General features: G+C 37.1%; 1 protein-coding gene across 1 annotated transcript in view; it reads left to right on the top strand.

Moving 5' to 3' along the window:
• sntb2 (syntrophin, beta 2) overlaps window positions 1–14,332 on the top strand; it is a 38,532-nt gene that overhangs the window by 8,488 nt on the left and 15,712 nt on the right. The window lies entirely within an intron of this gene.

Here is a 14,332-nt window from a genome sequence, read left to right on the forward strand (position 1 = left end):
AAGCTGTAATTGGCCTGTTGCCTTTTGCCTCTGTTGACCTTAGTCATAGCATCCTGTCACATAGGAAGGTTTGTCTATTTATTTGTGTAAGTAACTCACAGGCCACAGATGGTTTGTAAATATCCACCACATCAGAAATCATTTAGCTTTTCCTCTCAACCAGGACCAACTGTAGCTAAACCAATCGGTGCCGTCAGAGCCAACATGATGGGTTGACATTTGTAATATTTAACAGTCACTACAGTAGTTTTGTTTATAATCTGCTTTATCCTATGTAAAAAAGTTGGCTCACATATTCAAATATTCTTTTAGGCCATACACTGACCTTTAGAAAAATGACGTGTAATTTCATGAATGTTACAGTTTGGTGTTGCAGATGAGTACACTCGTGTTTACACCTCAACTGCATGATTTCCCAAAGGTTTTTTCTCTGAACCAGGTTAGAGGACAACAAATAGGAGGGCACAGGTGTTACTCTGTGTTTGAGGGATCAAGGGAATAGCTTTTCTTGTTATGATTTTTGTGTGAGAGACAGTTTGTCCACTATAGTATGTGATTATACTGCCATGCCGTCTTGTGTATTCAGTGTCCAATGTAACATTTTGTCCTCACTGGCCCGGCAGCCAGAAACAAAAATATATATATATTTTTTTTCTCCAAAATTTAATGATTAAATAATTATAGGGGCCCTATATTGCAACACTTAGAATAAAAACAAATTTCAATCATTCACTTACACTACAAGATATTAGGTAAATATTTACATAATTGAAGAGTACAGTAAATAATAGGGATGCCATTAACATTATCATTATTATTGTTGTTGTTGTTGTTATTGTTATTATTATTATTGTTGTTGTAGTAGTTGTTGCTGATGTTATCCATCCTTGCCTGATGCAAACGCATCTTGAACAGTGAGGCAGTCCACAAATGTGGCAAGGATGGGAACAATAAATCAAAAGCACCATTCCAGACCCTCTGTGTTTAGGAAGTAGATAACAACGACATCATCTGATACCAGTCACAGCACATGGAAGTCACATCACTTGTTTAGACTGCTCACGTGATGTTTGAATAAAGTCTAACACTATGAAACATCATGATTTATTACTTAGTTTCTCTGTGCATGGGAGATTTGTGCAAGAAACGACTCCCTGCTAAGAACCCAGAGCACTCGACACTAGACGGTCTGCTACATTAAAAGTTGATGTTAGCTAGCGTTAGGCTAGCGTTATACTTTGCTGATCCGCAAGTACGTGAGGGGCCGCTCAGGTCTGAGTGGTGTAAATTTCGTCATCAGAGTACGCAAGGCTTTGTGTTCTGTAATTTATTTTGGCGAAATTTATTATTTTGCATTGAGCAGTTTGGCAAAATTAAATCAATTTTGTAAAATGGGGGTTAAAGGAAACACATAGTCCAGCTGCACAGGATTTCACTTGTTTTCACTGATTAGAGCTCTTCTCAGAGGCCTGCACTACTAAGCAGGAATTGTGGTTAGCGAGGTAACTTCAGGTTTAACCCTGGATTTTCTGGGTTATGACGGTGGTTCACTTCTTACGTAAATCACCATGATAACTTATGTTGCACACCAAACCTGCTCCAGAGCAGGGTAACTTCAGAGGATCAGATCAAAACCTGTCAACACCCCAAATACTGGCCAATCAGATCACTGGAAAACTAGAGTCATCATTCCTACAAGATCCCAACATGGACAAAAGAGTTTACAATAAAGTGACAAATAATAAAGAGCAATAGATATTTGTATAATTCTGTAGAATTGTTCTGCTGTTTGAGGCTTTCCATGTGTCACTCTGGTTTTAAAATAGAGCTTCTAACAAAAGGAGGGAGAGTTTATCACACTAAATGACGACATAATAACTATTATAGCTTAATTTTCATTGCACAAAGATTCTTTGATTCTAACAGTGTCAATGATTTTACACTCTTATCATATCACTGCAGCTCAGTATTACACGAAGAGACGCTGCAACCATAATTGGACATATATATTTTATTAGGAATATTATCCGTACAATGTTAAATATGTCCCTTGTTTATAAATGAACATGCCAGTCAGATTGACCTGATCAGACATGAACTACCTCACTTCTCTCCTCTCTGGTTTTGCTGCAGAAATAGTTTGACATTACTTTTATCTTTCATTTTTTTATTCATATTTATTCATAATAGTTTGTTCATCATCAGACCAAATATCACTTTTGGCTGTTGCTATAACCAAATTTTTACCTCTAGGTATCAACGTTTCTTCTCTTATCATATTAACTAATTGGTCACCTCTCTTATCAAGCCCCTTCTTGGTCATTACAAGACTTATAATGCCGAACTCTGCCTCTTTCAGATGAACATGCTCAGAGCCCGATAGGAAAACCCAGAGTTAACTGAGCCAGTTGATAACCGGCTTCATGATACAGGTTATCTGGCTTCACCGGAAAACGAAAAGGTATCCTGGGTATGCTGAACTTGCTTCATAGTAAAGGCCCCAGGACTCTATGGGTGTGTACAGGCTGCTTTACTGACATCTACCTCACTCCCCAGTTAGCTATTGTGCACCCATTTGGATGGAGCAAATGATACTTTCATCATTTTTGTATGTCCACTGAGTTAATCACCTCATATTATTTCCTCCTTCAACCTGAGTAGACATTCAATCAGCCATAATGAATGAAAGCACCTGTTGCGGTGCACAGGGCTTTAAAAACGTGTTTATATTCCCAAAAATAAGGTTTGGTTTCATGTTATGTATTGTATTGGCGCCAATACGAAAAAAGGTTTAAACTTTGCCCATTTCTTGTTTGAATACGGTACGTTTAGACAGCACTCAAACACAGGGTGCAGGAGGCCTTTTTCATGGAAGAGATTTTGACATGTCAATGTAGGAAAAACACAGGTGTGAAATCATTTTAAAATAAATGATCGCTGAATTCCACTTAGCCCCTTCAGTTCGGTCCTGGTCCTGATGTTGTGTGTGCTGGATCACTGTCACAGTGTCATGTTTCACTGGGACACTTGAATAGAACAGAGCCATCATTAATGTTAGTAACGTGAGCTTTTCCTACTATGACAAGCCAAAAATGTCAGTACTGATCATTCTGATATTGATGCTGATCGGTTAAAAAATGCCTTTATTGGTCATACCGATCATGTAGGTTGGCTTTGAACATTTCTGTTAAAGTAATTTTTACAAGCCAACTTTTCTGTCTATACTAGTAACAGTTCAATTTGTCCAACACTTAGGAGTAAAACAGAAAAAAAAATTTATATTTATTTTTAGTTATTTACTAGGGCTGCAACTAATTATATTTTCCGTATTGATTAATATGACTCTTATTTTCTCAGTTCATCGATTAATTGTTCTGCTCTGTAAAATTTCTGCTCTGTAATTAAAAAAAATGCCAAAACTGAGATATTCTGGTTGCCTTATGTTGTCCAACCAACAGTCCAAAACATAAAAATTATTCAGTTTACTACCACAGGAGACTAAAAATAACAGCAAATATTTAAATTTGAGAAGCTGTTACCAGAGAATGTCATTTTCAGTTAAAAAAGGAACGTCATCTCAAAATAGTTGCCATTTAATTTTCTGCGGATCATTTGAGCTCTATTACTAACTATAAAGTTAAGTTTTAGAGCTCAGAAGGCCAGACCTATAAACGCAAATGTCTGTTACTGACTGACTGACTGAGTGATGAAGTTACACCATTGGTCAGCTGGCTTATTGTCGGAGTTTCCCCGTTGGCCATTCCAAACATAGCCCCTTTCTGGCTAGATTTACCGACTAATCAGACCCCTTTAAGGACTTTTTTCCAAAAAAGAACCTAGCGAAAAATCTAGCAAATTTTTGGACAAGCCTTATCTTCTTTCTGTAAAAGAGAGTTGCCAGTATTGCCCAACGAGCGCTAGGGTGGCCTTTACCTCTGCGGGCACACTTCAACATGTAGTCATAATTGGCCGCATTTCACTTACTATTTCTTAATTGTTCTATTGTGACAATAGAAGCAGAAAAAAATGTACAGTGAGACTTTTGGACCCCACTGTAAATCAGCACAACTCTATTGGGAATTTGGCTGTAGTAAAATACTGTATATAAGAGTACAGAGAATAGGAGAGAATCAAACAGAAAAAAGGCTGAAACCAGCCGACAACAGGCAGAATGCAAGTACAAATTGATGATGTCATGGATATGCTCATCAGCATATTACGACATCTAGCGACATTTAGTGACTTTTTGAGCAGGCTTAAGCTACTTTCCACTGCAAGTAGTTATTTACAGCGGTTCCACAACAGTTTCAACTATGTCCTCAATTTTGCACATTGAGCATACGCAATCTAGCCATTTACTAGTTTTTGACTTAGTCTTGTTTAAACTAGAGAAGTGAATAGCAAAATCCCCATTAAATAAGAACTGGTTTGGATTATAACACAACTTAAATCGCAATGTCATCCCATAAGTAATTAGAAATGATTTGTAAAAACTGTACTATATGTCACAGTGACCCGCTATAGAAATTTTCATACATGCTAATGTGAATGTGTTTGCACGTGTGTACTAGAGGGGCAACCCACTAGTAAACGCATCTAGCCCTCCACATACACACGCACACACACACAAACAAACACACATGCTTTCTCTATTGGAGCTGAATTCTAACACATTGTTCTCATTATGTTTTTGGCAGAAACAGATTTTGAGGGAAGGGGGAGAGCGAGAGGGAGAAAAAGGGAGCGGACAATATTTAGAAAGAAAGAACAGAGGTGGGGTGGTAGAACTTTATGAGAGGTATGGGAACAGAGAAAAGAGAAGGATGGAAAAAGGAGAGGGAGTGGGGGAACAGTAAGAAAGGGCTAGAGAGATAGAGAGATAAAAGAGGGATGAAGGAGAGAAGAGTGTGAAGAAGGGTAGAAAGAAAAGAAAGGAGTTAGGAGAGTAAGAGAGGAATGAGAGGGAAGCGAGTGAGGAGAAAGGAGCGGGCCAAACCACAGGGGAATTTCTGGGCACTTTTAGGGGAAAAATACAGAGGCCAGGGTGTGACTGCCTGACTTGCTGCTCTGTTAGCTATTATTTTGTTATTTTGGCCTTGCTATAAGATGATTACTTATATGTGTGTGTGTGTGTGTGTGTGTGTGTGTGTGTGTGTGTGTGTGTGTGTGTGTGTGTGTGTGTGTGTGTGTGTGTGTGTGTGTGTGTGTGTGTTTGGTGAGAAAGAAGAGAGGAGGGGGGTTTGAAGGCGAGTAGTATTACGGGTAGCTTTGCGGCACAACTAAGGCCACAACCAAATATGTGTCAAGTCAGACTCTTCTGCCATTTGCACTCCTCCTCCTCTAAATATTGTCTACTTTTTCTTCTGGTCATCCTCCTCCCTCTTTTCCTTTTCCCTCTGTTGCTGCAGCCAGCAAGTTATGAAGGGAAACAGATGAACTGGCCTCACGGGATGTTGTTGGCATCTCCGTGGAATCTCCCTTACACAAATTAATGCAGATGCTTACACAGACGCAAAAATGTGTGAGCACGTATACACACGCACAGAGCTTGGTAGTCCTCTGTGGACAGGCCTAATTAGAAACAGAAGTGGAGCTGAGTGACAGGCTTGACAGAGCTAATGAGTTCTTTTAACAGCACCAAATGAACAGACAGAATGGACAGACAGAAAAACCGACATGTGATGCAAGCAGAAAGCACTTAATCTGTCTGTAAAGGAAAGGGGAAAGGGGTTTTATCTGAGAGAGACAGACTGTGAAGAGGAAGAGTTATTGGTTCTGACAGGAAAAACTGAGAAAAAAGTGTAACAGAAAAAAAAGGAAAGTCCTAATGCCCTTGTAAACCAATGAAGATGAAAAAATGAAAATGAAAAAAAACTGTATTTTTGCAAGCTCGGGGTTGCTTCATAGTTTCATTGATTTTTTTTTTTTTTTTTTTTTTTTTTTGGTTTTATTTTGTTATTTTTTTTTCTTTAAAATGCAGGATTGAAACAGGATATCATGTACAAGACAGCTGAGCAAGAATAAGACAAGACCTGCAAAACCTGCCTGCTCAAAAAACACTGATTATCCCACACAATTATTTACTGTCAGTATCAAATGCTTCAACTTAGGAGAGCACAGGCATCCAGTTAAATAATCAGCTTCCACACAGAGAGAGCAGAAGAATCTGCACACTAATTCATTGGCCCTGTATTTGTTGACATCAGCCTGATATCTGCAGCCAGCAGTTTAACCAGTGTTAGCTACTTGGCAGGTAGAGTCATGAAGAACAAAGTAAATTCAGCACACTGTTCAGTCAACTCCTAGCGCTTCAATTCTTGTAATCACAATACATCATCAACAAACAAAGACCGAGAGCTAAGATACTGATCTGAGCTCGAAAATTAATTAATTCAGAATTCAGAATCTTTTTTCAGTCTGTCGCTGTTTGTAGGTTGTTATAGGTCCCTGTTGTAGATGCAACCAAGTGACCTACGAGATAGTCGGAGCCAGCTGCCCACCTGGAGTTGCAGGTGTGCATGTCACAGTTCAAAATGTACCTTTTTGTGCACTTTGTAATAACTTGGTTTTCACAATTTAGACATTTTACACCCTGTGCAAAAACACACATTGGAATTAATCAAATTAATATTATATATTGCCCACCCTTAGGGCTGAGTATCAAACCTCATCACTTTTTGTGTTTATTAGCCAAATATGGAGGACCACAAGTGTCACAGAAATAGTAATAACACATTTAAAAATCTATTTGAAAATGCGGTTTAAAAGGGGAAATAAATAACTGAATTCACAAACTAACCTAAGAATACAGATTTTTATCGGGCATTGAAAAGGGCAATTTCCTGTCCATTTGCATTTCCATTTCCCTGCTGCTTCACTGGCAAAGTCCCTTAAAATCCTTGATATATCAGTGTAGGACATTTTAAGAGAGTGAAAGCTTAGGCCAAATGCCCTGGCTCAAGCTTATACACTTATGTTCCTAAAAGGATCTTCTTGGCACCTAAACAGTGTTGGAAAAGATAGCGAGGGTATGAGGCTGGTGGGGCTCTCTAACCAGTAACATAGTTTGTTACATGGCTAATTTGCATTGTTTTGCCCCATTTTAGCAGCACAGCCAGGCTATATAGAGAGGCTATAAGGAGAAACTAAATGGCAATGATAATTGAATATCTAATAGGAAAAGGAAAAGCAGCAGGGAGATGGATATGAAAATGGCAAAGGAAATTGTCCATATATTTTTAAATTGTAATTTTCATTTATGAATTAATCAATGTATTTTTAAAAGATTTACTTATTGACTGTTTTATGTTGTTTTTGTAAATTCGTTTTTTAACTATTATTGATGGATTAATATTTCATTTATAAATTATTTTATAATTCCTCTTTTTATTTCCCATTAAAATATCAAATAATGAATGACTTTGTAATTTAGTGTATTTATTCATAGATTACTAAAATTAATTTGTAATCAAATTTATTAATGCATGTTTTTATTGTAATATTAGTTATTAATTCATGAAATTCTTTATTACTGTTTCAAAGAAATTTATGGTCCTCCATAGAAAAATTGTGTCTGTAGCACTGAGTATCAAGAATACATATAGCTGGCATTGACTGTCTGGTCACATTTGTGCTGTCTCAGTATAGTCTTTATATCTTCCTATGTGGTGTCATTTAACTGGACCGCATATCCTTTATAAAGTTTGCTATTTTATCAGTGATGGCCTTTTTAGTAGCTTCTGGCGAGGGTCCTGAGGATGAGTGTGGCTAAAAGTAGGCAGACAGAAGAGGCTGTACAGTTGCTTAACATTGCTCCATTCATTTATCCATTTGTTGCCTACGCTAGCTGCCACTAGCAAATATTTTGAATAAAATGTGATAGCCCTACCCCCTAGGATGAATTCTAATCACTTTGATTATCCTCTGACTTTTCTTCTAGCACCATCATAAGGTCAGAATTTCTGACCAAATACCAGATAAATACTGAAATTCCCATCAGCCTCAGTTGTACTTTTTTGTACTAATTATTAGCATACCAACACACTAGAATAAGTTGGTGAACATGGTAAATATTATCCTTTCTAAACATCAGAATGTTAGCATTGTCATTGCGAGCATGTTAGCATACTGATATTAGCATTTAGCTCAAAGCACTGCTGTGAATAAGTAAAGCCTCACAGAGCCACTTGTATGGCTGTAGAGTAAGTCTTGTTATAAAATAATTACAAAATATTGTCCCGAAAATATGCAATTACATATGTTCTTCAAATCTTTCAGCCCTACATGCTGCTATCATTCAGAACCAAAACTCAGGTATAGAGGCAGCGCCAGTATCACAAAACTTTAAACGATGTCCGACATTATTGTTCCATATCATCTTCATATATAAGTTAGTTATTCCTAAACAATTATAAGTCGTACATAAATGCCAATGGGATTCATACAGTATGATGCATGAGTCACTGTATCGCAGCCAAATTGTTGACTATAGTAATGATGAGGTGGATAAAAGTGGATAAAACTGGCTGTAGTGTTTGTAGCATTTCAGCTGTTAAAAGAGGCTACATCCCATGACGATGGATTTGATTTCTGTGGCTACATCAAAGACTGCATTTGCTCCCAGCCCTTCCATTTAGACCCAAACAGGAAAATAGAATAGAATAGAAGCAGATGTACAGTGGTCCACACTGCCAACAAATTACACAGAACAGCATTCATATGCTTCACTGCAGCAGAGTTTTTTCACAATCCAACATTCAAGAAATTTTGGTTGTGAAGATACTTGACATCAAAATCTGAAAGATATGACAAGAATATAATTATACCCAATAAAAAAAATATAGAACCAGAGAAATAGAGAATAGGATTTATCATAATATTATTTATTTCTATTTTAACATGTTTTCGAGTTACGACTCCACTCCATTGTCATACATTCTTCTCTCAGTCTATGCTAAAGATGCTTTTGTTACTTTCAGAAGTAAATAGAGATTTCAGTTTGAAGCTTTGGCCCTTTGGTAATGTCTACTACAGTTACAGAACACAAAAATATCTACTTGTCAGATCTCTGTTGTTAATTGACTCGTGTAGTGCTAAGAGTGTAGCAGCATTTAGCTATTAGCTATAGTAATTCCTCTGAAATTAATGAGAGACTGAAATCTAGCCATCCACAATCAGGGAGCTGTTTTGTCTCTTTGTCATCAACCTATCAGACACAAGAAAAACAGTCGAGTGACCTGTCCTCCGTCCAACATAGTTACAAAACAAGATGATGCAATGATGCAATGCGCAGTCCTCTACATGTTTGATACTAGAAGGATAGGTTTTTGATTTTTACAGGGTTATACACATATGAAATATAAAATAGCAGTCTGTAGGTTTTAATAAATGATTCTGTTATTTAACATTGTCATTGCATAATCACTCATACTTCTTTCCCATTTCTGGCAAAAACTGGACAAGCTTGTCCAAAGAAAATGCCTCTAAAACTATTGTTGATATTGGAGGACCTTTGTCTTTTAGTGATCATCACCTGGAAATCATAGGTAGCCAGAAAAAAATGCGTGCAGACCTCTCACATGAAACTTGTCATTGCTCACTCAGAATGGCGATAACCTGCTAATAAAGTAGTACTTTAACTTTCCTCTTTACAGAAAACAACCATCATCGTAAAACTCCCTGACACTGCTGGAAAATAAATTGCTTCCGTATCTTTTCCTGTTCTGCATATTAAAAGACTTGTTCTTAAAACATTAATATGTATGTATATACAGCATTTAATCTTACTGCATTTTTCAAAGCAGAGTGGGAGGATTTATGATATTTAAGTATATAAATAGTCTGTGACTCTTGCCTCTTCCACCGATTGTAGGGTAACGTGATTTAACTGATTTACCAGTCACAAATGTTAGAAATGTGAAGGCGAGAACTATCACATTTAAACATTTTGTTTTGAAAATGTTTTTTCTTTTTTCATTTTTATACAGGGACTTGTAGAGCCGCAAGCCCACTTTTGATTTCATGTATAGTCATACCCACCATTGCCATCTTTACAATTATCAAGCAATGTGGAGAGTGAATTTTACTGCACTGGTTATCCTCAGGGCACCACACTGGGCCCTTTAATTTTTTTCTCTGTACAATAGATTCTTTCAGTATCACCAGTCCCTATGACTTTTTCTTTGCTGTGACGATGACATTGAACTTCGTTCTCATCTTTTACACTCAGGTTCAGGTAAATCTGTCTTCCTTACATCTCCAGTGATTTGTGCCCACTATGTCCAACTCGGTTACAACAAGACCCAGGTGTTGTTTACCTGGAAAATCTAAACGTCTGAAATAGCTAATAATGCAAAGACCACATTGCCTGCTGCCTGGCCCACCAGAAAACATCAGCACAATGCTAGACACCACTCTGTCCTGCAAGGCCAACATTTACCTTATAACCTGATGCCATACCTTTTCTGTAATCTACTATCCATCATTATCCATTGTCAACTGTGGACAGTGGATAATGGAGGATAATGGATTACACAAATGTATAGCATTGGGTTATAAGGTTATAAGGCTTTTCCCAATTCCTATTAGGACTGTGACTAAAACTGTAAGGCAGCTTAATTTTCGGCAAACTGCTTTATCTGTTCAGCACAGCTCACAAATTGTCTCCATTTTATGTTAGCAAAGAGTAATACTAACCTAGTTTATGGACAGGGCAATGGTGGCATGCAATGAGTCAGATGGAAACTCCCTCTTCTCGAGTACAAGACATGATACACAATCAGATCAAATACTAGCCTACATTTTTTCTACATTTCAATGGTAAATTGAATTTTGAATAAAAAGTGACAGCCCTAGTTCCTATAGATTACTGGGCTGTAGTGCATATTCTCTAGTGTCTCTGTAGAGGGAGAGAATAAAGCAAGACTTACACAAAATATCCCTGTAGTTACGCCATTATTCATTAAAACTAACTTATTTGTATGACTTCTAGAAGTTTACTAGTTTACTGTAGGTAGTTACAGCCATACAGAGAATATTGGTATATATTGTGAATATGTTAGACAAAAAAATAAGAAGGAAAAAACACCTTAAATTGCATAAACATGGATTATCAAAAAAGGTGATCTCTCACTCATAATTTCAATTATATGTATTATCAGCATTCAACAACTAAAGCTGCCAGTTGTATCCCTTCTGTACCTCTTTATGTTAAGATATACCATCCGTGTGACTAATAAACAGAAATAAGTGGAACATGGAACATTCTAAAAATAATTTCCAAAATGGAATTACAAAACTACAAAAAATTATATGTAATTGTGTTTCAGTGCTGGTTTTAGGAATTAAAATGTTATTCTGTGGTGAAGAAAATTATTTGCCAAAACTGAGGTTTTGGGCAGTAGTATTCAGTACCAACTTTGACATGCTTTGCCATCACAATTATTATGATTATTTCTTCATTCCCTGTAAACTACATCCCATTTTTACATATTATGGTCACGGTTGTGATAGTATTATTAGTAGTTTTGTCATTAGCTGTATTATAAGTATTAGTGATAATAACTGTAGAGCTGCTAACAGAGGACTAAATCATTGATAATAACAGCACAGTGATAGTGAGTTGTTTGTCTACCATTGAAGATATAAGAATGTGAAACCACAGAGAGCCCCAAGTCTGGGGACGGAAAGTATCTCAGCTGAACATCTCTGTGCCAAATCTGATTATTGGTCCAAAAGTAGGGCTTTGCAGCAGAGACGTCCTCTTCCATATGACCCTCAGACATATACATGACACTCACACTCACTGAGTTTTGCAGAAATTATCCCAGACCATGTTGGTATGGGCAGTAAAATTTGGTTACAACAGTTTGGAGGACCGGTGAAATCCGGCTTGATTTTCTTGGCTTGTTGCCTCGGCCTTACTACCAGCCCTGCCCTTTACTCTGAGTCATACATAGCGTAATGTACATACAAGCATGCAGGGACTCATGCACTGTGCAGCTCTCTCTGCATCTATGGCTCAGTCATTAATTCTGCATCTCTTACTGAGATAATTTTAGAATCATACACAAGTAGACTTTAGACTTGATCATATTTTTCTCTAACTCTCATGTACACACACACACACACACACCTTCACAAAACGAATATCTCAGTCTACACTCAAGAATGACCTCACCTCTTGAGTGCCTCATCTCAGGTTTCATAAAGAGCAGACCAACCCAAAGGTCCAAGACACACATATACCCAGACACTTCATTTCTCATATTCAGACACATTTACTGTGCACACAAAGAGACTAAGAGAGCATGCATTGAAGGAAACACTGAGGAGATAAAAATGGTCATGTCATGTACAAGGGAAGATAAAAGAGTAAGTGAGGGCACATGGATGTGTGCCAGCGGAGGAGGAGTACGAGGCCGCGGGACCAAATTTGGAAAGTGGATCCATGAAAGAGGCCAAGTCAACTCTTATTTTTCTAAGATAGTTTTACGCAGGGGACCATTATGTTCTTTTAAGACATCCTGGAAAATAGCCAGATGTGTTCACGTTCAAAGTTCTCGGCTAGAATGATTAGTGTCCTTTTCATTTGGAAATTATACTGTATTAGTAATTAGGTATGCTTAAACTTCAGGTTGGACAAACATTCAGTCTCTTTCCGAAACCACAGCTCTCTCCAATCATTTTTAAAAACCCTTACCCTAAGTGGGCCCACAAGTGTATTTAAAGGCAGATTAAATGCTGACTTCTTCCAGAAAACATCCCAGAGTGTTTTACTTATGGCCTGGTTTATGACTGGCCACACCATATACCCTGAATGACTCAGTGTTATTGGGTGGACTCCCACAGATGGTCAGACTATAAACACACTATTTGCTTGAGGTCTGTAGATATTCAAAAGCTATCTTGCTTTGGTTCAGCCTAATGGATTGCTTCAGCCTAACAAACTACAACAAACTGATGTGTTCATCCTATTATGATAAGAAAGATTATCTGTGGATCTCACATATTCGTAGAAGCTTTTACTTAATTTGTCTATAAAATTGTCTATAAAAATGGTGTGTTCAAGGTAGAAAAAGGTCCATCACAATTTCCTGGATTATTAGGTGACATCTTCAAATTGACAGTTTTCTTCAAGAAACAGTCTTTACAAGATATTACGCTTACAAATATACAATAAATGAGAAAAGTAACAAATCTCCACATTTGATAATCTGGAACTGGAGAATTTTGACATTTTTCCATGATGATCAATAAGCAAAATTGTTGTTAACTAATTTTATTTTTATTTTTTTAAATTAATTAATTGATTTTATTTATTAGTCTTCTGTCTAACGCTATTGCTTTTAGCAACACCAATTCCTGTATAACTATTAACCACACAAGCAGGGTTCAGGATATGGGTTTTTTAAAAGACAGAATTTTTATTTTAAAGCTGCAGTAATCAACATTCTTGAAATTAACAATGGACCAGATTATTCTGTATAACGTCACTTATAGTGTCAAAACCACAGAGAATTATACGAATCTGGTATTATAGTGTCATTCAGCTCATTGTTTACACCTCCCAATTGTTTTCAACAAAAAAAAACTGAAAAGATGAATATAGATGGGCTGCTAGATTTGAGCTCTGTACTGATAAACCCACTGTACGCTATGTGCCCCGCACCAAGCAGCAGATGGACAAAGTGTGCGACTAGCTAGTAAACAACATTGCAGCTCGTCTTTTAGCTTTAGCCCCTTTCAGGTAATTGTTTTGGTTTTACAGCACATTTGCTGTATGGTTCAGTCTCAGAGCTATCGTCCACCTCTGTAGGCAGCTGTTTCTAGCAAAACATGTCTCATTAACCAACAGTATGCTAACTGTACCTGCCCAGCACTAAATCGTAGACAGGCAAAGTTAGAAACTAGTTTATGAAGCAAATCAAATAACTAGCAGATTAAAAGCCAGATATTTCCCTCAGGAGTTGGTGAAGACCAAAACAAGGCTAAAAGGAGAGTAAATATTGGACCTACATTTATCAGATGGACATAAATAAAATTCTTAATGAACGCTAATGTTGCTCAGTGTTTCCTGGATGTGTAAATAAACATCTTCTCTCTAACGCAATAGCTGCATCAGTTTAAGATGATAACAAGTCAATGTTGTATTTTAAGTTTGTTCTGATGTCCCAACAGGGCTCGACAGTGCAACTGTTTCACTCGCATTTGCTAATAAAAAAAGAGATGTGTTTGAACTGTAACATGTATTTAGGAGCACGTGTGTGAATAAAAAGTATTACAAATTCAGCAGCCTCTATTTTTTTTTCTTTTAACACAAAGGTTGATAACA

The sequence above is a fragment of the Xiphias gladius genome, chromosome 8 (genome assembly GCF_016859285.1).
Source record: "Xiphias gladius isolate SHS-SW01 ecotype Sanya breed wild chromosome 8, ASM1685928v1, whole genome shotgun sequence".
NCBI lineage: Eukaryota > Metazoa > Chordata > Actinopteri > Istiophoriformes > Xiphiidae > Xiphias > Xiphias gladius.